The sequence below is a fragment of the Periplaneta americana genome, chromosome 13 (genome assembly GCF_040183065.1).
Source record: "Periplaneta americana isolate PAMFEO1 chromosome 13, P.americana_PAMFEO1_priV1, whole genome shotgun sequence".
Taxonomy (NCBI): Eukaryota; Metazoa; Arthropoda; class Insecta; order Blattodea; family Blattidae; genus Periplaneta; species Periplaneta americana.
In genome coordinates, this window is record NC_091129.1 from 7,576,180 (window position 1) to 7,597,646 (window position 21,467).

The following is a 21,467-nucleotide window of genomic DNA, read 5'->3' on the forward strand; positions in this document are numbered from 1 at the left end:
TAACGCATATTACTATTTCGTGATTAACTGTCTTTTCACAAACCTTACATAATAAAACTGTTCCATCGGTTGAAAACACATGGGCACCAAATTCACTAACGTAAACATGAAGTTTACTTTTCAATGGTTTACTGAATTTAGGCATTCTAGCTAACCGATCTTATACCTTCTGTCACCCGACAATAACGGACTGTTCCTCACTCAAATTTCTTTCTCCTACAACAATAAACACGTGTAGCACAAAATTGTAACAGTAAGGTTTGAAAATATGAAAGCAAACAATTGAAAATGTACGTGACAACTTCTATGACAACGAGCTTAATATTTAAAATTATAAAGCAGATTGTTGGTATCTGAAGACACGACAATATTATATTTGTAACTGTGGATTGTCGATCTTTTTCATATTACACCACTAGTATTAAAGCACGATTATTAGCAGATTAAGCACCGAAATAAATTACTTCTATTTACTATTGTTATAGTAAAGTTAGTCATTGTTTCAAATATTTAAATTTCATACACATTACGTTACAATTAATGAGAAAGCTGCAAATAAACACGAAATATTGCTTTAAAATGACAAAAAAAAAAAGTATTATTAGTAGAGGCAAAATAAAAATTGGCCCTAACACTTTGATTTACCCCAAATCACATTTATATCTTTATGCAAATAATGATTTACTTTCACTCAGTAAAAAAGGCATTTTGCCAAACATCCGGTGTCTACTGATAAGAATGTGTAAGAAGTCAATAATTTGGATGTAGCCTAGTAAATAATTTACGAATCACAAAGAAACTAAAATTATTATGCTCTTGATCTCAGATTTATTCACCAGAAGTGAGCTTTCCACATACAAAAGTAAGTAATTCCAACATTATCATCAGGATGCAGGACTTCAGAAAATAATTTAGGTAATTAAAAAAAAAAACTTCATTTTATTTCTAAAATATCGCGTAAGTGGAAGAGACCACAAATACCAAAGAAGATGACTGACGATGCTACCACAGTCTAGTATATACAGTCACGAAGCTTGAGTTGTGAGGGTGCTAGGAACAATAGACTGTGCTGGTACTATTTCGCATTGTCTGTGATGAGGCGATATTAGCGATCCTAGTGGTTAGCAACTATCTAAGGATGCATATTTACTACGTATTGAGCTTCGCGACTGTATATACTAGACTGTGATGCTACTAAACTCCATGACCTAAATTCCTGAATAGAAGAAGAAGAAGAAGAAGAAGAAGAAGAGGATGATGATGAACAGATTTATTTACATCGCTGAAACTCTTATTTTGAATTGTACTGGGTGTTCAGTTCAAAATGTGTCTTGGCTCGCTGTATGCCGTCATGTGGCTAGCTGATGAGCCTAGAGAATTCAATCTTCCTACACTTCCGCAGCTCAGGTGTATAACCTAAGAGGCAGAGAAGTTGGCTAGCAAGTACGGCGTTCATTCTGAAGAGTACGTACCGATACGTACGGTAACGCCGGTAGTGGCAGGAATGTGAACTGTTTGGAAATACGTACTGTCGGGATATGGGGAGAGGGTTAAGACGATTACTTACGTATTTGTTGACATTAACTTCGACGGTCAACATGGACACGGAGCATATGATTTGTGTTGTGGAATGTTACCGTACGCAACCGATGATAACAAATACCCTGCGTACGACTTGCCGGCGCAAAACACAGTTCGAAAGAGGTTATGGTAGCACACAGACCGTACAGACCGCCATCTGTTGCTACGACGTTCAAGTTATACCGTACACGTTCTCAAGTTCAGATTGAAGAACGCCTTAATAGGCAACTTCTCTAACATATAAGCTGAAACTCGCTTCAAATCGGTGACCCAACAACAGTGACGTCATGACACACTTTGAAATGAACACCCAATAGTGAATAGATGCGTCTAATGTAAGCTTAAGTTATTTTGTTAACTTGTCAGCAAAATTACAATCCGTTGAACTATGTGAAAAATAAGTGAAACGTTTATATGAAAGGGTTTAAGTGAACTTTTTTATGAAATCAGTTACATACAGGATTAAGATCTCTGAGTGAAGACGCATGTTTTACAGACGTGGACAGATTATTAACAAAATTGACGATTTTTATGATATTTTGTTTACAAAATTTGACTTTTCAATTTAGACTACAATTGACAATTTTGGATATTTCCATCATTACAGTAGAGAGAAATATGCAAAAATGTCAACTGTAGTTTAAATTGAGGAGTCAAGTTTTGTAAAAATATATAATAAAAATCTTCAATTTTGCTAATAATTTGTAAATTAGCAAAAATGTCAACTGCATTGAAGAGTCAAATTTTGTAAAAATATAAAACAAAAATCTTCAGTTTTGCTAATAATTTGGAAATATCCAAAATGTCAGCTGTAGTCCAAACTGAAGAATCGAATTTTGTAAAAATATACAATAAAAATCTTCAGTTTTGCTAATAATTTGTAAATATGCAAAAATATCAAATGTAGTCTAAATTGAGGAGTTAAATTTTGAAAAATATGCAACACTAATCTTCAATTTTGCTAATAATTTGGAAATACACAAAAATGTCAACTATATTCTAAATTGAAGAATCATATTTTGTAAAAATATATAATAAAAATGTTAAATTTTGCTAATAATTTGTAAATTAGCAAAAATGGCAACTGCATTGAAGAGTCAAATTTTGTAAAAATATAAAAAAAAATCTTCAGTTTTGCTAATAATTTGGAAATATCCAAAATGTCAGCTGTAGTCCAAACTGAAGAATCCAATTTTGTAAAAATATACAATAAAAATCTTCAGTTTTGCTAATAATTTGTAAATATGCAAAAATATCAAATGTAGTCCAAATTGAGGAGTTAAATTTTGAAAAATATGCAACACTAATCTTCAATTTTGCTAATAATTTGGAGATACACAAAAATGTCAACTATAGTCTAAATTGAAGAATCATATTTTGTAAAAATATATAATAAAAATGTTCAATTTTGCTAATAATTTGTCCACGTCTGTAGTTATAAAAAGGCGCTAGTCTGATGCACAGAATAGGGGTTACTGACTTACAAGCAAAGATTCTGATGGGGGCAGATAAAGTTTTTTTTTTCTTTCACCATGCTAATAATATTAAAAGAAGTGCTTATACAAATTCTGGTCACTCGACCACAATTACAAGGGCCGTAAGAAAATAAGTTCACCAGGAGCCGTTAACAGAAAGAAAACACAATTTAATTGGAAAAGAAATATTGGAACAGAGACAGCAATATTGTTGAGCTAATTTTTCAACATACTCCTCATCGGAATTGAGACATTTGTCATATCATGAGATCGACAAAGAGGTTCAGATGGCTGTCAAACGCTGGTTCCGATTCCAGGAGTTGACTTCTACGACACAAAGATATAAAAATTGATCACATGGTATGACAAATGTCTCAATTCCAAGGGGAGATATGTTGACAAATAGCGTAACAATTGCTGTATCCGTTTTAATAAATCTTTCCATGCAATTGTGTTTTTTTTCTGTAAACGGCCCCAGGGAAAATCAGTTTCTGGACGGCCTCGTAATTGCGGTCGAGTGGCCAAAATTAGTATAAGTACTTTTTTAACATTATTTACATGGTAGAAGATAAAAATTTAACTTTTTATCTGCCCCTATTAGAATGTTTGCTTGTTAGTGTTTTTCTGCTTTTTCATGAAAAAGCAGTAGTCACCTGACTTAATTCCTTTCATAACTATACGTGGCAGCACTTAAATCAAAACATGATTTACTATAAGGTGGCAGTATAGGTATCTATTATACATTTTTTAAATCTTCTTTATTTTCATTCTAAACACAATTCATGCATTTCCTGTACAAACAGGTATAACATACCTTCTCTTTTAATAATAACGAAATGGAGTTTGACGAGACTTCGGTGGAAATTGAGGATAATCATGACAGAAAACGTAGAAAGGATGTGATAAATGAGGAGGAATTGAAATATGAACGAATTAAAAGAGCTAGACTGCAAGGAAAGTAGTATTTATATTAATTGCAAGGGAAATGTTGTGAAACTGAAAATTACTACTGAGTCTTACAGGTAACCTATTTCTACCCAGCATTCCAGCATTCAGTACAAAAGTTGTTTTATTATCGCCAACTTTCGGTATTCCTCTTTGCCACACATAATCTCAAAACAGATTTGGTCAGTTTCTTCCTATATCATGACGGGCAGGAAAATAAAGGGCCAAACGAAACTTGCTTGATAAGTACATAAACGAAAATGTCTCTCCAAGTATCAAAGAACTGAACCCCTACAGTGATTTATGTGGAGGCCAAAATAGAAAGCATTACATCTTAAGATTGTGCTTATCACTAACCGACTCTGCAAAGTTTGAAATAATTATTCACATGTTCCACTGTTATCTTTCTTGCTATTGCGATTTTGGAAGGGTGAAGCGGATCAAAAAGATAGATAGATTTTATGCACTGATGATAATCTGTGAAATGATTACATCTTTAAGTGTTCCAGGTAAATTCACTGTTAATATGCTAACATCTCAGGACCTATTGGACTTCAAGTCATGGCAGCCCAAACATTACAAAAATACTTGCTTGTCATTGAAAAGCCAGAGTAAAACGGTTCCTCAGAGCCGAAACCAAGACTTCACAGTTCCAAGTTTTATGGAATTCCAGTATGACAGCGCCAAGAAAGGCACGGTTGTTGCATCCCAATATATTGGTGGCATTGCGAAACATACTTTTGTACTTCGTCACACATCCCAAAATCTTTTGAATCCTACTATTCCTATGGAAAATGCATATCCTACGTAGAAAGTGCCAATAAGAGCGAAAAAAAATAATGACGCAAAGAAGGTTCTCCATTACATTCCGTCTGAACATCAAGAATTCTACTATAAGCAGATTCTTCAGCTTGGCCAACAAAACACAAGCAAACAAAAAAGTTTGAACAGTAACAAGTTAACTTTTTAAACATTATACAATGTACTCCAATACTGTAAAAGGATTAATAGTTAAGTTATAGAACACTTTTAACCATATCATTTAAATCCCTTTAAAGACTGAGAAATTAATTTGTAAAAGAGCCTAAGTCCGGCATTTTCAAAAATTTATTTTCCACTGAAATAAAAATAATAAAAAGCAAAGAGCTTCTCAAAGTAACAATATCAAAACACAGTGAGATAATTTTTTATACGAAGCCTTAAAAGAAAATTGTGATTTTATTTTTATTTTCCCACAATGACTTAGGTCAAAATTCTTTCATAAATAAGCTATTCAAGTAACAATGATAAAAAGTTATGACTACAAAAATCATTGCGTTCATGACGAAAGGCTTCAAGGTTGCAGAGAACGACGTTTGCCGCTTCATTTCTTCCTGCTCGATGCAGCTACGTCAATGTACTAGGGTTATTAAGCCGTTACGTTCACAATATGAACCACATAGGCACCGCTATTTAAAATACAAGTAAGATAACATGCGATGAACATAATCTAAGTAAAAATTACGCTACTAAAACTATAGAAAAATAAGACAAACGTTAATTTTTACATTCACTTTGAAAAAAATAAAACAAATATTCTAACAATCATTCAAAACCTGCACTTCGGAATACAATAATGTAAAATTAGAATACATAATTATTCAACAATACTTAAAAAAAAAAAGAATAGCGTTATGTAATTAAAATCTCTTCAGTTTTAGATTAATCGCAACGGAATAAAACACGGGGCAATTCAACAGTTCATTAATGGAGCATTTCTCCGACACAAAGTTGGCTCATTCCCGCTGTCCACTGATAGCATTGATTTCTGCGGTAAGCACTAGCGTGTAATGCTTCCGTCACGGGTTGTCAAGCTAAATATTTTATTTCGTAATAGAATGGGTCAAAATGTGAAAACTGTAAGTTTTAAAGAGAGCAAAATTAAAATATTTTGCGGATAGTTTAATTCTACATGAAACTGACGATGTTTTTCTATGTTAATGAACTTTAGTAACGTAATTAAAATTTCAATTACAAAATCCGTATTACGCTGTTTCGGAAACGTCACAATTAACTGCCGAGTTTTTGTGATCTTAGAAAAGAAATTGAACGACACTGAAACACACTATACAGTATACATTGGTGAACTAACTGGGCTATAAAAACACACAGTATGAAACATATTAGCACACTTACATAATACGAATAAAACATTAGCTTACTCGAAAATATTGATGTCTTGTCAGATGTGGGTTGTCCTATTCATGAAGTCCGAAGCTTCCGCAGCTAAGCAATATTGTTTATAATTACACCGGTCGTGGTGGTAGGAATAATAATGACGTAACGTCGGTAAAAACGGATCGCCTCTTCCGTGTGGCTGCTGACGATGATGATGCCGTTGGTGACGAAGATGCGTTTTGGGCAAAGTCACAAGAATGCAAAATATGCAGTGTAGCGATGTAGTCTGTAACACGCTCATCCCAGCCGACTTCAACTGTTACTTTCATGTATCGATTGCATGGCGTCCTCACGGCACATAGGCATTATTGATCCCGTCGCCATATACTTTTCAAATAAAAATTATTACGCAATAGCAAACCTACGTTTCTGCAAAGAACAGCACAAGCCCCGACGAGTCCCGTCCCCATAGCTATCGGATTTGAGCTGTATTATGCCATCACACTGTGCAAGACGCGGAAGGGCTGCCGTGCCCCTAACTAGCCGACACTCACCGCACTCTCACAGGCACGAGGTTCTAACAATCGGCCATGTTTTTGCTTGTTCTCACGATTTGTGTTATGTACAGCAGCGAGGAGTTATTTAGAGATGAGATGGTGATACGAACGACTCTGCACTGCAGGCGGGTTGGCCTCCGTCCGAGAGGCAGGCAGACCGACCGACTAGCTGTGGGGTTGATACTGCTCAGCGCTCGATCGCTCTCAGTCAACCGCTGAGCGGCGCTGAGTGACCGCGGAGTTTTGAATGGCTCGAATGACCAATGTACAAATGAAAATTTCATTTATATTCAAAACTTTCACGGAAAAATATCATTGCCTTCTGAAATGTATGTCTTCTTCAACTTGTCAGGTTGTCATATAATAATAATAATAATAATAATAATAATAATAATAATAATAATAATAATAATAATAATAATAATAATAATACTTTGGTAATTTTCTTGTTCACAAAATGAAAAAGATGTGAACAAGAAAATTACCAAATTTGCACAAATTCTAGGAATAATAAACAATACATTAAAAGCTAAATTAGTACAAAAATCTACAAGAATAAAAATATATAATACACTAGCATTACCCTCCCTTTTATACGGAAGCGACATTTGAACATTAAAGAAAAAAAGACATGAACAGAATCAAAGCAACGGAAATGAAATTTTTCAGGAGGACAGCAGGATATACTCTTTTAGACCGAAAAAGGAATGAAGATATTTTAGAACAATTAGAAGTAGAGTCAGTAGAAGAAAAAATGAGCACATACAAATTCAATTGGCTAGATCACGCAAGAAGAATGAAAAATTCAAGAATCCCAAAAATTATGATGCAGTATAAACCTAGAGGACATCGTCGACCAGGAAGACCTTTTAGAAGACTGCTAGATGGGGTCGAAACAGGTCTACAGAGGCCTAATTCGTGAAGGATGATGGTGATGATGATGATAAAATTTGAATGTGGTAAAATGATAAATATGAAGATACTATTTGTGCCAGAATATTAATTAATTAATTAATTCATTCATTCATTGTTCTGCCCAAGGGCAGGTCTTTCACTGCAAACCCAGCATTCTCCAATCTTTCCTATTTTCTGCCTTCCTCTTAGTCTCCGCATATGATCCATATATCTTACTGTCGTCTATCATCTGATATCTTCTTCTGCCCTGAACTTTTCTCCCGTTCACAATTCTTTCCAGTGCATCCTTCAGTAGGCAGTTTCTTCTCAGCCAGTGACCCAACCAATTCCTTTTCCTCTTCCTGATCGGTTTCAGCGTTATTCTTTCTTCACCTACTCTTTCCAACACAGCTTTATTTCTTATTCTGTCTGTCCACTTCAAACGTTCCATTCTTCTCCATATCCACATTTCAAATGCCTCTAGTCGTTTCTCTTCACTCCGTCGTAATGTCCATGCTTCTTCCCCATTCATTGTTAGATTCAACACAAAGCACTTCACTACTCTCTTTCTTAGTTATTTCTCCAGAGGTCCACAGAAGATGCTCCTTTTTCTATTAAAAGCTTCCTTGGCCATTGCTATCCTCCTTTTGACTTCCTGAAAGCAGCTCATGTTACTGCTTATAGTACACTCCAAGTATTTGAAGCTGTCCACTTGCTCTACTGCCTCTTTTAGAATTGCGAAGGTATCATGTGTTATATTTGTCTTAAGACAATGGATCGGTAAAAATAACGAAAAAGCCACTAGAAATGGAAAATTTGTTTTTGATTCTAAAAAATAAAACGTTTCAGCTTTCTAAATCTGTGCTTATTTTGGCCTATGACAATTTAAAGTCCCTCAGGACGAATTTAAAGGGACCAGCGCGTGAGTGGAGCTGCAGTCCTTTAAACTGACACTCACTGTCATTCTGACAGACTTTGTTCTTTATTCTAACTAATTTTACTTGTCATTCAGTTCATATTTCGCGCTATTATGTAGGAGAAAAATGTCTGTGATAGAATTGTATAGGAATGAGGGATACCAATAGTAGTCGGCCTCGGTAGCGTAGTCGATATAGCGCTGGCCTTCTATGCTCGAGGTTGCGGGTTCGATCCCGGCCCAGGTCTATGACATTTAAGTGTGCTTAAATGCGACAGGCTCATGTCAGTAGATTTACCGACATGTAAAAGAACTCCTGAGGGACAAAATTCCGGCACACCGGCAACGCTGATATAACCTCTGCAGTTTCGAGCGTCGTTAAATAAACCATAATTTTTTATCGATACTATTATATCATATACAGTACATGCTGTATTTTGGTACTCGTTTTCTCGATTTTCCAATTTTTAACATTTTATAACATTCAAAATGCTCTAATGAATCCCAGTGAAATTTTGCACAGAAGTGCACAAAAGCACGTGAAGTAAACTGACACATGTGTTTTCTTCTGCTGTTTAAAGTGATGAAATCACCATGTGTTGAGGATGTGATAAGTTTTAAAAATTTAACAATTAACAACTAAAAGAGTAAATATGTATTTTTCTCAAAAAGTAATTTAAAAAAAATACGAAAAGTATAAACATAAACTTAAAGAAAAATTATGTAAACTTTGAGAATTGGAACAATTATAATTCAGTATTAAAAATTAATTATAAGACAATTAAATTGGAATATCAAAGTGAAAATTTATGTATTGCATGTCCATATTGTAAGAAATATGTGGCAAAAGTTTCAGATTAATTGGAGAAAAATTTAGAAATAAGAAATTTCACTGATGCATAAAAAAGAAGTTCTTGGAAATGTGTACTTTACTTTTAAATCCAGACGTTTGAGATGGGCAGGACATGTAGCACGTATGGGCGAATCCAGAAATGCATATAGAGTGTTAGTTGGGAGGCCGGAGGGAAAAAGACCTTTGGGGAGGCCGAGACGTAGATGGGAAGATAATATTAAAATGAATTTGAGGGAGGTGGGATATGATGATAGAGAATAGATTAATCTTGCACAGGATAGGGACCGATGGCGGGCTTATGTGAGGGCGGCAATGAACCTCCGGGTTCCTTAAAAGCCAGTAAGTAAGTAAGTAAGTGTACTTTACTTATTCGAATCACAAAGAGTAAAATGCCAGTATAACAAAATATTCAGTATCATGAAATTATTTTCTATCCCCAGCCTTTTTCCAATAATACAATTTAATATTAAAACATTTCAATTTAACGAATACATAGGCTACATACATACATACAATTTTATATTATCACTTTACTACTGTTTATTGGTTATAAAATATGTATTTTGACGTCAACTATAACCCTAATATACCTCAGGGTGAAATATGGCTTAATATATTGGATAATAAAAAAAACTGAATATATATGAACCACAAATCGAATTCTGGTTACTTGAAAAGCGTGAACGAGGTATTTAACGATCTCTGATAATACAGTAGCAGAAACTTTCAGACTTCATTTTCCTTCACCCAAATCATAAAATGACATCCATTTCATTGTCAGAAAATTCAGGAAATTAATACTTCGACCTGTTCAGAACAGGATCGGTTTGCGGAATTATAATACGATGATGCCATGCAGAACAACCTTTCTGACCTAAGTTATTCTCATATTTGACAGTATCTGCGGTTTCCTGTTAAACTTGTTGCTTTTTACAATTATTAGACGGGATGAAATTTTGAATTCTACAATGTGGGTATATTTATGTACTATTGGCGACACTGACTGTTATGTTCGCCGTATATCACTTACTTACAAATGGCTTTTAAGGAACCCGCAGGAAATTCTATTTGAAGCAAATAACGCGATAGGTTTGGAAGTAAATCCTGAAAAGACAAAGTATATGATTATGTGCCGTGAGAAGAATATTGTACGAAATGGAAATATAAAAATTTGAGATTTATCCTTTGAAGAGGTGGAGAAGTTCAAATATCTTGGAGCAACAGTAACAAATATAAATGACACTTGGGAGGAAATTAAACGCAGAATAAATATGGGAAATGCCAGTTATTATTCGGTTGAGAAGATTTTATCATCTAGTCTGCTGTCAAAAAATCTGAAAGTTAGAATTTATAAAACAGTTATATTACCGGTTGTTCTGTATGGTTGTGAAATTTGGCCTTTCACTTTGAGAGAGGAACATAGGTTAAGGGTGTTTGAGAATAAGGTGCTTAGGAAAATATTTGGGCTAAGAGGGATGAAGTTACAGGAGAATGGAGAAAGTTACACAACACAGAACTGCACGCATTGTATTCTTCACCTGACATAATTAGGAGCATTAAATCCAGACGTTTGAGATGGGCAGGGCATGTGGCACGTATGGGCGAATCCAGAAATGCATATAGTGTGTTAGTTAGGAGGCCGGAGGGAAAAAGACCTTTGCGGAGACCGAGACGTAGATGGGAAGATAATATTAAAATAGATTTGAGGGAGGTGGGATATGATGATAGAGACTGGATTAATCTTGCTCAGGATAGGGACCAATGGCGGGCTTATGTGAAGGCGGCAATGAACCTCCGGGTTCTTTAAAAGTCAGTAAGTAAGTAAGTAAGTAAGTAATGCCTGTTATTATTCGATTGAGAAGCTTTTCAGATGTAGTCTGCTGTCAAGAAATTTATAAAACAGTTATATTACCGGCTGTTCTTTATGGTTCCGAAACTTGGACTTTCACTTTGAGAGAGGAACATAGGTTAAGGGGTTTGAGAATAAGGTACTTAGGAAAATATTTGGGGCTAAGAGGGATGAAGTTACAGGAGAATGGAGAAAGTTACACAACACAGAACTGCATGCATTGTATTCCTACCTGACATAATTAGGATCATTAAATCCAGGCCAGTGAAAGTAACACGTTGGTAGAATCCAGAAATGCATATAGAGTGTTAGTTGGGAGGCCGGAGGGAAAAAGACCTTTGGGGAGACCGAGACGTAGATGGGAAGGTAATATTAAAATAGATTTGAGGGAGGTGGGATATGATGATAGAGACTGGATTAATCTTGCTCAGGATAGGGACCGATGGCGGGCTTATGTGAGAGCGGCAATGAAGCTCCGGGTTCCTTAAAAAGCCAGTAAGTAAGTAAGTAAGTAAGTAATGCCTGTTATTATTCGGTTGAGAAGCTTTTCTCATCTAGTCTGCTGTCAAAAATCTGAACGTTAGAATTTATAAAACAGTTATATTACCGATTGTTCTTTATGGTTGTAAAACTTGGACTGTCACTTTGAGAGAGGGACACAGGTTAAGGGTGTTTGAGAATAAGGTGCTTAGAAAAATATTTGGGGCTAAGAGGGATGAAGTTATAGGAGAATGGAGAACGTTACACAACGCAGAACTGCACGCATTGAATTCTTCATCTGACATAATTAGGAACATTAAATCGAGACGTTTGAGATGGGCAGGGCATGTGGCACGTATGGGCGAATCCAGAAATGCATATAGAGTGTTAGTTAGGAGGCCGGAGGGAAAAGACCTTTGGAGAGACCGAGACGTAGATGGGAAGATAATATTAAAGTGGATTTGAGGGAGGTGGGATATGATGATAGAGACTGGATTAATCTTGCACAGGATAGGGACCGATGGCGGGCTTATGTGAGGGCGGCAATGAACCTTCGGGTTCCTTAAAAGCCAGTAAGTAAGTAATGGTCCGACATAACGAAAATCTGACGAAAGGAGTGCTCCGACTCCCAAGTTTAAGAAAACCTCCGCTCTAGCATAAGCCAGTGACGGGCTTGTAAAAACAGTTTGTACCCGCGCGGGTTTCACTTGTTCCCCTCTCAAAGGGCTGGAGAGGGGCTGACGAGGCAATTCGTTTGCTACTGAACGAGGGTGACCACGAGCTTCAATCGATGTCGCAAAGCGTAAATCGACAAGCAAATTTAACCATGAATGAAGTACAATACTTCATTCTTTTTTAAATGCTTCAAATAGGGAAATACAGATATGTTATACTCGTATGTAAAAAAAATAATGTGTAGGAAGATATAATTTAAAGCCATATTATGATGTGTTCCACGCAGATGAATACGAAGATATCATTCGCGAAGAAAGATGGACATTATTCATTGAACTATGTGAGACAAGAAACATGACTAAACAATTACAGTAACAATACGAGTATATTATAGTCCGACCATCGGATCTGTGCCCCCGTAAGATATGCGAACTGAACCTTAATTCCTTTTCAGCCTCGGCAATTCATTTCTCTCCATGTATTCCTATTTCTCTCTTTGCTACCCCTCTCTCTTTCTCTCCCCCACTACTCACAATTTTGAGCCTTCTTGCGGGACAGTTTATTTGCACTTGCAGTCCAGTGTTGTCAACTCAACATGAATACTGTAGCACGGAGTGGCGAAAGAAATATTATTAAGCAAGTACGTAATAGCATTTTGCGATGAAGAGAAACAAACAGGTCAATATTTGTTTCCTATAAATCAGGCAACGAAAAGAGCAGCTGCGATCACAGGTGAGGCTTATTTTATTTCAATTGATTACGTATTAAAATTACTTACTTAACTAATACTGATATAATACAACTTTTTTATGTAATTTATATAGGCAGATCACAGCGCCTAATAAAGAAAATCAGGAGAGAGGGAGTCTGTGCAGGAGATGAAAAGCTAGAGTCACCAGGGAAGAACAGACTAAGGGAACCTTTAATTCTTGTAGATGATATGGACAGATGTATTTTAAGAAGAAAGATACAAGAATTTTATACGATGCAGAAAGAAGTTCCGACATTGGAGAAATTATTGAAGGTTGCGAGAGAAGCAATACATTTCCAAGGAGGGAGAGAAACGCTACGGAAAGTGATTCGAGACATGGGATTTAGATTTAAAAACTGTAGAAATACAAGATGTATTTTGATTGAAAGAAATTATATTGTAGCATGGAGGACCAGTTATTTAAGAAAAATTGCGAAATTCCGCAGAGAAGGAAAGTATATTGTGTATTTAGAGGAAACATGGATACATCCACATTATACTGTTAAAAATGCTGGCAAAGCGATGATGTTTCTGATGTAATTTCAATTTAACCAATAAATATCCACTGTAATAATATAATTCTGTGGTGTTCGGGTAAAGTGGTATAAGTAATTTTTTTGTCCACATGGAATTTTGTTCCTCAGATGAACACACAAGTTAAATTATACGAGTGGGTGTGCAAAAATCAAAGAATACTAGCAGTTGATGTGTTTTATTTGCGTAGAAAATTATTTGTAATAAGGGTTCCAAGTTTAATTTTAATTTATCTCCGAACTCATTTTTGTGACTTATCTCCCTTTACCCAAACAACACAGAATTATCTGCAAACAATCGTAAGTCAATCAGCGTCATTAGACCTACTTAAATTAAATTATGAATAAGTAATAAATAAACCTTACATTATTATAACCAATATTCAAGAGACATGACACTGTTTGACAGAAGTTTGGCAAAATCCCTATTCGGCAAGGTTCGTGGCCTGCTGTTTGACGTAGTGGGAGAGAAACGGGTGGAATGGGGTGAGTAGAGGCGTTAACTTTTCCAAGAACGACAACAGCGCTGCAGGGGCACAGATCCGATGGTGGGACAATAAAGTCGCGACGCTGTTATTCCCGGCGTGACTCCGCCTCTTTGCTTATGTCTTGGGAAGTGAAGGCTCTATAAAGTCTAGGTAGGTAGTATCGTCCGCCATTTTTGTTCTTTCGTTCCCAATCTACCATACGAGGGATCTATTTGCCATACCGTTAAACATTATCATGTCGTAGCTCCTATGATAATAAATCAAACGCACTGTAATTCAGCAAATAATTGAACGGCAAATAACGTCCTCGTGTGCTTTTTGCGAACGCCAACGAAAGAGCCAAAATGGCGGGCGGTTATATATTAAGTATTTATCGAGCCTTAAGAAATGAGTAACGTCTTCCTCAGCGAATCACAAGACGCACACGTTTAAATGTAGCCGACCTGCAACGTGATTGGCTGCCGGAAATTAGAGCGACGGGACTTATAGTAAATGTATTTATAGCACTAAAATTGGACGGAGTTTCACAATAATAGACCAAATGAGATATTTGCACAGATCTGTTGATGGCAGGCTAATTTAACACGGAAAAGAGTTAAGAATGCGTCCTATATGAATTTTCCTGCTATTTATAAGCAAAAATTCGTTCATTACATAAAATTCATTTATTTATTTTCCTTTGAAATATTAATTCAACTGCTAGTCTCTTATTATTAAAAATTGGTTAGCCTCTTCTGGTATTATTTGTGCTGTTTTTTGTAATAGTATGAATGTTATAATACTTCTTGCATAAAATGTTTCATAAAAAAAAACATTTTATTTCAATGGCCAATATCTCGAAACAGGTTTTTGGCGCTTGGATCACTATTGCTAATCACTAGACAGTGGATGCGGGATGACTTATCGTTGAATGTAGGTGCACATTTACTATATGTTACATTTTTTTTTTCATTCAGACCATTGGCTGAACCGGTTTTAAACGTAAACAGACGACGTCAACATGCTACTGTATCTCCGTACAGTCAGAAGGAAAAGAAAAATAACGTACTGTAGTACATACCTTGCAAGGTTCAGTCCTCGTCATCATTGATGCAATTACCAGCGTTGCAGTAAACGACGATATATTCTCGTAAGTTGTCGAAGCTGAATCGTCTTCGCCTATCCCTTAAACACTTTTTGTATCGAGAGAATTTCTGAAGAAAACCTCTAAAATGGGGATCACTCAATTTGTTTAGAGGAATATTTGTACTGAGCATCATGTTGCACGTGTCGTTAGACCTGCATAACTAGATGATGGTGATGATGATGATGATGATGATGATGATGATGATGATGTAGATGGTTCCTCAGATTTCATTTCAACTCATTTCCTGTGCGATGTACTGTTGCAATGTTTCTCTATAGCCTGAGTTGTTCTGGTTTTTATTTCAATTTTACATACATTACACACGATATTGTCTTCGTTAATACATAAAATGTCACTCTCATACTTCTTAATTGCATTTCGTATCTCTGAGCGAATTTAACGTTTTGCCATTATGAATGGATCAGCACAACATATTCAACGCGTACTAAATACTTGAGCAGGATAACACAACAGTACGCATTGCGTTGCAATGTTACTATGAACGGACCGGGGTTCCTTCGTTTTGTACGCTGCTGTACTCGCCAGGGACACAAAAGACGGACGGCGCGGCACGTGCCATATACTCTGATACGAAACAACTTCACTTTCCCTTAAGTCATCCCGCATCCACTGTCTACTCATAACACTGGCCTACAAAAAATACTTTTTGTCTGCTACTGAGGAAATTTCAAGTGTTTTATACTGAACTTGATGCGCTGATTTCAGATCTGTAATCATATTTATCATAGCTCGTCAGGGTTTTGAGTTATGGGACTGTAACATTAATTCTAAATCTTACAATTCAGTATATACCTGTACCGTAAAGTCAGAGATGTACATTGAGCTTAGTTTATATTATATTCTTTGCAAATTGTTATATTATATTATTTTAAATACATTTATAAGAAGATATACAGTTACAACATGTAGCAACCACTAACAAATCTGTTAAAAGTGCTTGAGATCTTTGCTTTTCCGTTGGCATGTGGTTGATCGCTGTAGGAACCAGCAGTAATCACCCATTATGATCGGACCGTATTAACCCTAGGTACCTGGATTCCATCGTTTGTATGTCCTGATGGAACCTCTCACCATGTTCGTCACTTACAGCGCGAGATTTGATGGGAAAAAAAGTCAAGATGTGAATGAAGAAAGTGCATTTTTAAAGACATGCTACAACCTAGGTTCTGAAATGCTCTAAGCATGTTATATAATAGTTAAGCATAGTTACCAGCTCTATAATTACCTAAAATCGTAGTTGACACTAGTACGAATGTGTCCCTAGCTTCGAGTTCAAGAGCACTCAGTTTTGACCTGAACGTGTGTCACATATCAACTATCGAATGTCTGGCACAATGAAAATTCCTGCCCTCAATTTTGCATCTCTTTCACTCTCCTATACTTCTCTTTTAAGCCTTCACCATCATGATTCAGAGTCCGCAAAAAGTTTTTCATGGGGCCAAGTTTAATGTGAAGGGGTGGAAGAAATTCTTCTTTGCCTCAACGAGCGCCTTCTGTTAAAAATCTGTAATCGGCACACTCAAATTATGCTTGGTATATTTGTTTTTGTTCAGTAGCAAAATCACTGTAGACCAGTGTAATAATAATAATAATTTTTATTTATTTTATTTATTTACTTATATTTAATGTGCTGTACAACAGCCAGAGACCAATTACAGTTCAGCACAAACAATGTAAGAAAAACATTAGCAATAATTTACAATAAAAGTACAAAGAAATAATTAAATTAATGGCAATTAATTAAAATAATAATTACAAATGAAATAATGGAATCATAAAAGAAGAATAGAATGATATAAAATAATATTACAAAGGTATACAAGATTATAATACAAAGACAATAATGACAATGAATGGACGGGATAAAATGGATGACTAAACTACATAGCATAATGAGCGAAAATAATATTAAAATACATATTTAAACAAAATATATAAATGAAAACTGATATAAAACTTCAAAATATATACTACACATTAAATGGATCCAAGCTTAATCCATGCAAATTAGCATATTTTATACATCTGCAGACCGGAGACAGAGATTTAGAATTTCTATTGTAAAACATTTTATGAAATCTTAAACCCTTAGCAGGAATACGAAGACTGATATTGCTTAGGAAAGATTCACAATCAATATCACCCTTAAGAACTTTACAAAAAAATAAGTAATCAAGATCTTGCGTCTGGCAAATAAACTACATACTTACTTACAAATGGCTTTTAAGGAACTCGGAGGTTCATTGCCGCCCTCACATAAGCCCGCCAGCGGTCCCTATCCTGTGCAAGATTAATCCACTCTCAATCATCATACCCCACCTCCCTCAAATCCATTTTAATATTATCCTCCCATCTACGTCTCGGCCTCCCTAAAGGTCTTTTTCCCTCCGGTCTCCCAACTAACACTCTATATGCATTTCTGGATTCACCCATACGTGCTACATGCCCTGCCCATCTCAAACGTCTGGATTTAATGTTCCTAATTATGCCAGGTGAAGAATACAATGCGTGCAGTTCTGTGTTGTGTAACTTTCTCCATTCTCCTGTAACTTCATCCCTCTTAGCCCCAAATATTTTCCTAAGTACCTTATTCTCAAACACCCTTAATCTCTGTTCCTCTCTCAAAGTGAGAGTCCAAGTTTCACAACCATACAGAACAACCGGCAATATAACTGTTTTATAAATTCTAACTTTCAGATTTTTGGACAGCAGACTGGATGATAAGAGCTTCTCAACCGAATAATAACACGCATTTCCCATATTTATTCTGCGTTTAATTTCCTCCCGAGTGTCATTTATATTTGTTACTGTTGCTCCAAGATATTTGAATTTTTCCACCTCTTCGAAGGATAAATCTCCAATTTTTATATTTCCATTTCGTACAATATTCTGGTCACGAGACATAATCAGCAATTAAAATATTTGCACTTATACTCATATTTATAATAATAATAATAATAATAATAATAATAATAATAATAATAATAATAATAATAACAATAATAATAATAATAATAATAATAATAATAATAGTGAAAACGTACTAGTCAGAAGTTGAGTGTCAAAGTAGGTTCAAGTATTCTTTAAGTTTCCGGAATGTGATCAGGTGATTCAGAAAGCGATGAAGAATTTCATGTTATTCCAGTGCGACATAGAAGAGTGTATAGCAGTGGTCAACTTTTTTTTTCGGCCGATGGCTAGCGCGGGCGATGAGGCATTACCTCACGCTCGACATTATGCAACTCTGTCTACCGTTCAGTAGCAACTCTTGATACTGTAGAACATACTGTCGGTGACTCAGGAGAAGACGAGAGCGGACTGAGGAGGAAGGGATGTGAACAGATAACGTTCGACAACACGTGCAATATTTGTACTGCAGTAAGCGGAAACATTAGGTCCCCTTCTGTTCAACTCAGCTTTAATTTCCATTCGCATTGTTACTCATGTTTCCTGCACGAGTAATAACCTGACTACTGGGATGCTTATCTGAGCGATGTTTATAATAATCAGCAGCGATAGTCAAGAAGGTCACATTCTTTCCGCTCGTCTTCTCCTGAGTAACGGACAGTACCTGCACAAACAGCGCAGCTTGGGAGCGGGAGAGCCATGTTTACCGCTCGCCGAAACGGAGTGGAAGATACGTCAGAATTACATAGACTTGCTATAGGTAGAGGATAGTGATGGGCGAAGTTGTTCTTTTCCCGGAACAGTTCCGGCTGTTCCAGTTCCGGAAAAATACTATGTTCCAAATAACAGTTACAAGTAGAGATGTGTCTGAATCGTTCACTGATGCGAGCTATCTCTTTGACTCTCGCTCCATTTGAGAAATCGTACAGTACCCTCCCTCTTCCCCAAGCAGCTCGCACGTACGTTATCGGCATGACGACACAGCACACGTTTCTCAATAGATGACATTCCAACGCACATTCGAATCTGTTTGGAAACTTGTGTTTGCGGACAGAAGCTTCGTGTTTATTAGATAAACGGCTGTTGAATACAAGGTCAGATTGCAACACTAATTGGTATATGAAGTCATGAAGTCACGGTAACCAACTAAAAAATTTAACATCTCATTTAAAACGTGTAGTATGTAATTTTTGTTCTCCGTGTTCCGTAGTAAAAAAAGAACTAAAATTATTCATTTTTATTTTTACGTTTCTTAATGCTTAGTTATGATGATAATAATAATTACATTATAATTTGATACATAATACAAATATATAACTACTGTATATATTTGTACATTAGCAGTAGTGAAACCTGAAATTCCCATACTTAGTAAAATGTTAGAAACGCATCTGTACCAAAGTGTAATAATTTAAACTTCGCATCACACCTCGCTCTCTGTCATTACTTATGATCACTCTACAAGGATTTCAATTTCCATGCTTCCTCATCCATCCACGTGAGAGTTCCAAGTTCCAACTTGTTCCAAGTACAACATAAAGAACAACGAGAACAGTGTAGCCGGAGCTGTCATGGTTCCGACTGTTCTCTGTTGTCTCGGAGTGGAACATGCCTTGCGTAATGCAGTATTGCAGGCCCGCAACAGCTGGGCAAGTGAGCAGCTCGGAGTCGGAACAGTGTTATTTCGGAACAGGAGGTTCCGACCTACTATTCATTTTTGCAACAGTTCCGACACCGGAACAGTTCCAAAATAACTGTTGTGTTATTTTTTACCCACCTCTAGTAGAGGAGAGGGAAACGACCACTCAGTTATCTAGTGGAGTGCAGTGTGTAGGCCTATTCTCAGTAACTGTTTCACGTTGCTTACCTACTGCTACAGTACAGTATGGAGGAATCTAAAAGACGGAACATAACATTTAACATTTAACGATTTACAGCTCGAACTTATTGATCTTCACTGTGACCTAAGGGCTAAAGATCGTTTGAATAATACTACTAGCCTGGTTGAGTTTTACAAGACTAAACATTAGCAATAATATCCAAGACTACACAGGCTGGCTGTGAAAATGATTGCTATGTTTGGCTCAACATTTATATTTCTGAGCAACTGTTTTCTATAATCAACTTTAATAAAGGCAGACATCGAACATCTGTAACTGATGTTTCATTACGATCACTAGGCTACTGTTCCTTTCAGCTGCCAACAGCATAAAACCTCGTTTTGATGTACTGATAAATAAAAATATAACAATGATATTGTACATTTAAGTAGCTAAAAAATTTATATTATTCCTGTAAAATAAATATTTCTTTATTAATTAATAATAGTCCAAGATAGTTTTGCAAACACTGAACGGGAATTAATTTCATAAACACTCGTAATAGTACTTCCTTTTGTGTACCTATATTTTGTACGAGATCACCCCTTCTTCCAGTCCACCCTTATACAGAGCGCAGCTAATATCTGCATTCCGCTCATGAGCTGTGAGCCGGCTCGGAGAGCGCAAACCTTGTGCAGGCCTGCTGTAAAAGCTATCTGCGATGTTGAACACATGCAGTAGGTATATCTCAACACATCCACCGTGGATATAGACTATGCTCATAGTGAGCTTCAGCTATAAGTTACAGGCTAAGGTCCAATTGTATAAAACTCCCTGACTAAAGATCAATTTTGATCGAAGATCGGAAAGTGAACCAAATTCAGACACTTCTTCTATTGTATAAAACTTTTCTGCGATCAAATTACCTTGGTTCAAATGCAATCTAAGTTCACGTGAAAAGGACTTGGCAACATCGCATAAACAGGTGAAGTATGTAATGCGCGGGCCATGTTTTACAGGTTTGTTCAGTGTAGCCAATTTAGCGACTCTCTTTTTCGACGACAATTTCTTTTTAACTTTTATATTGCTTAAATAGGGATTTAGCGAGCTTTTTAGCACCCCATAGTGACAAAATTTAATCTTTCTTTGTTGATAATGAGAAATCTAGCGACTTTACAACTACTTTTTGGCGACTTTCCGCACACTCTGTTGGAGACACTGGTTTGTGTTGTGCGTTGTAAATAATGGCGGACAATAAGAAGAAGGTTGACTGTTCTCCAAATTGTTATCTTGTTATGTTTGATACTGCTAAACATAATAAAGCTTTGTAAAACGAGCATTTTCGTTTAGTAATACAGCTAATTGAAAATTTATGGATGTACCTATCATATCCATTAATAATTAATGATTGTTATAAACATAATATAATTATAGGTTAT

At 36.1% G+C, this 21,467-nt stretch overlaps 1 protein-coding gene across 2 annotated transcripts in view; it reads right to left on the reverse strand.

The window, feature by feature from the left end:
- The window catches only part of LOC138711713 (cholesterol transporter ABCA5-like), a 314,480-nt gene extending 307,610 nt beyond the window's left edge, over positions 1–6,870 (reverse strand). For both annotated transcript variants that reach the window (XM_069842866.1, XM_069842865.1), the window contains exon 1: positions 6,203–6,870. The gene's annotated coding sequence lies outside the window, so the exon portion shown is untranslated. The remainder of the gene's footprint in view (positions 1–6,202) is intronic.
- Positions 6,871–21,467: the final 14,597 nt, after the last annotated feature.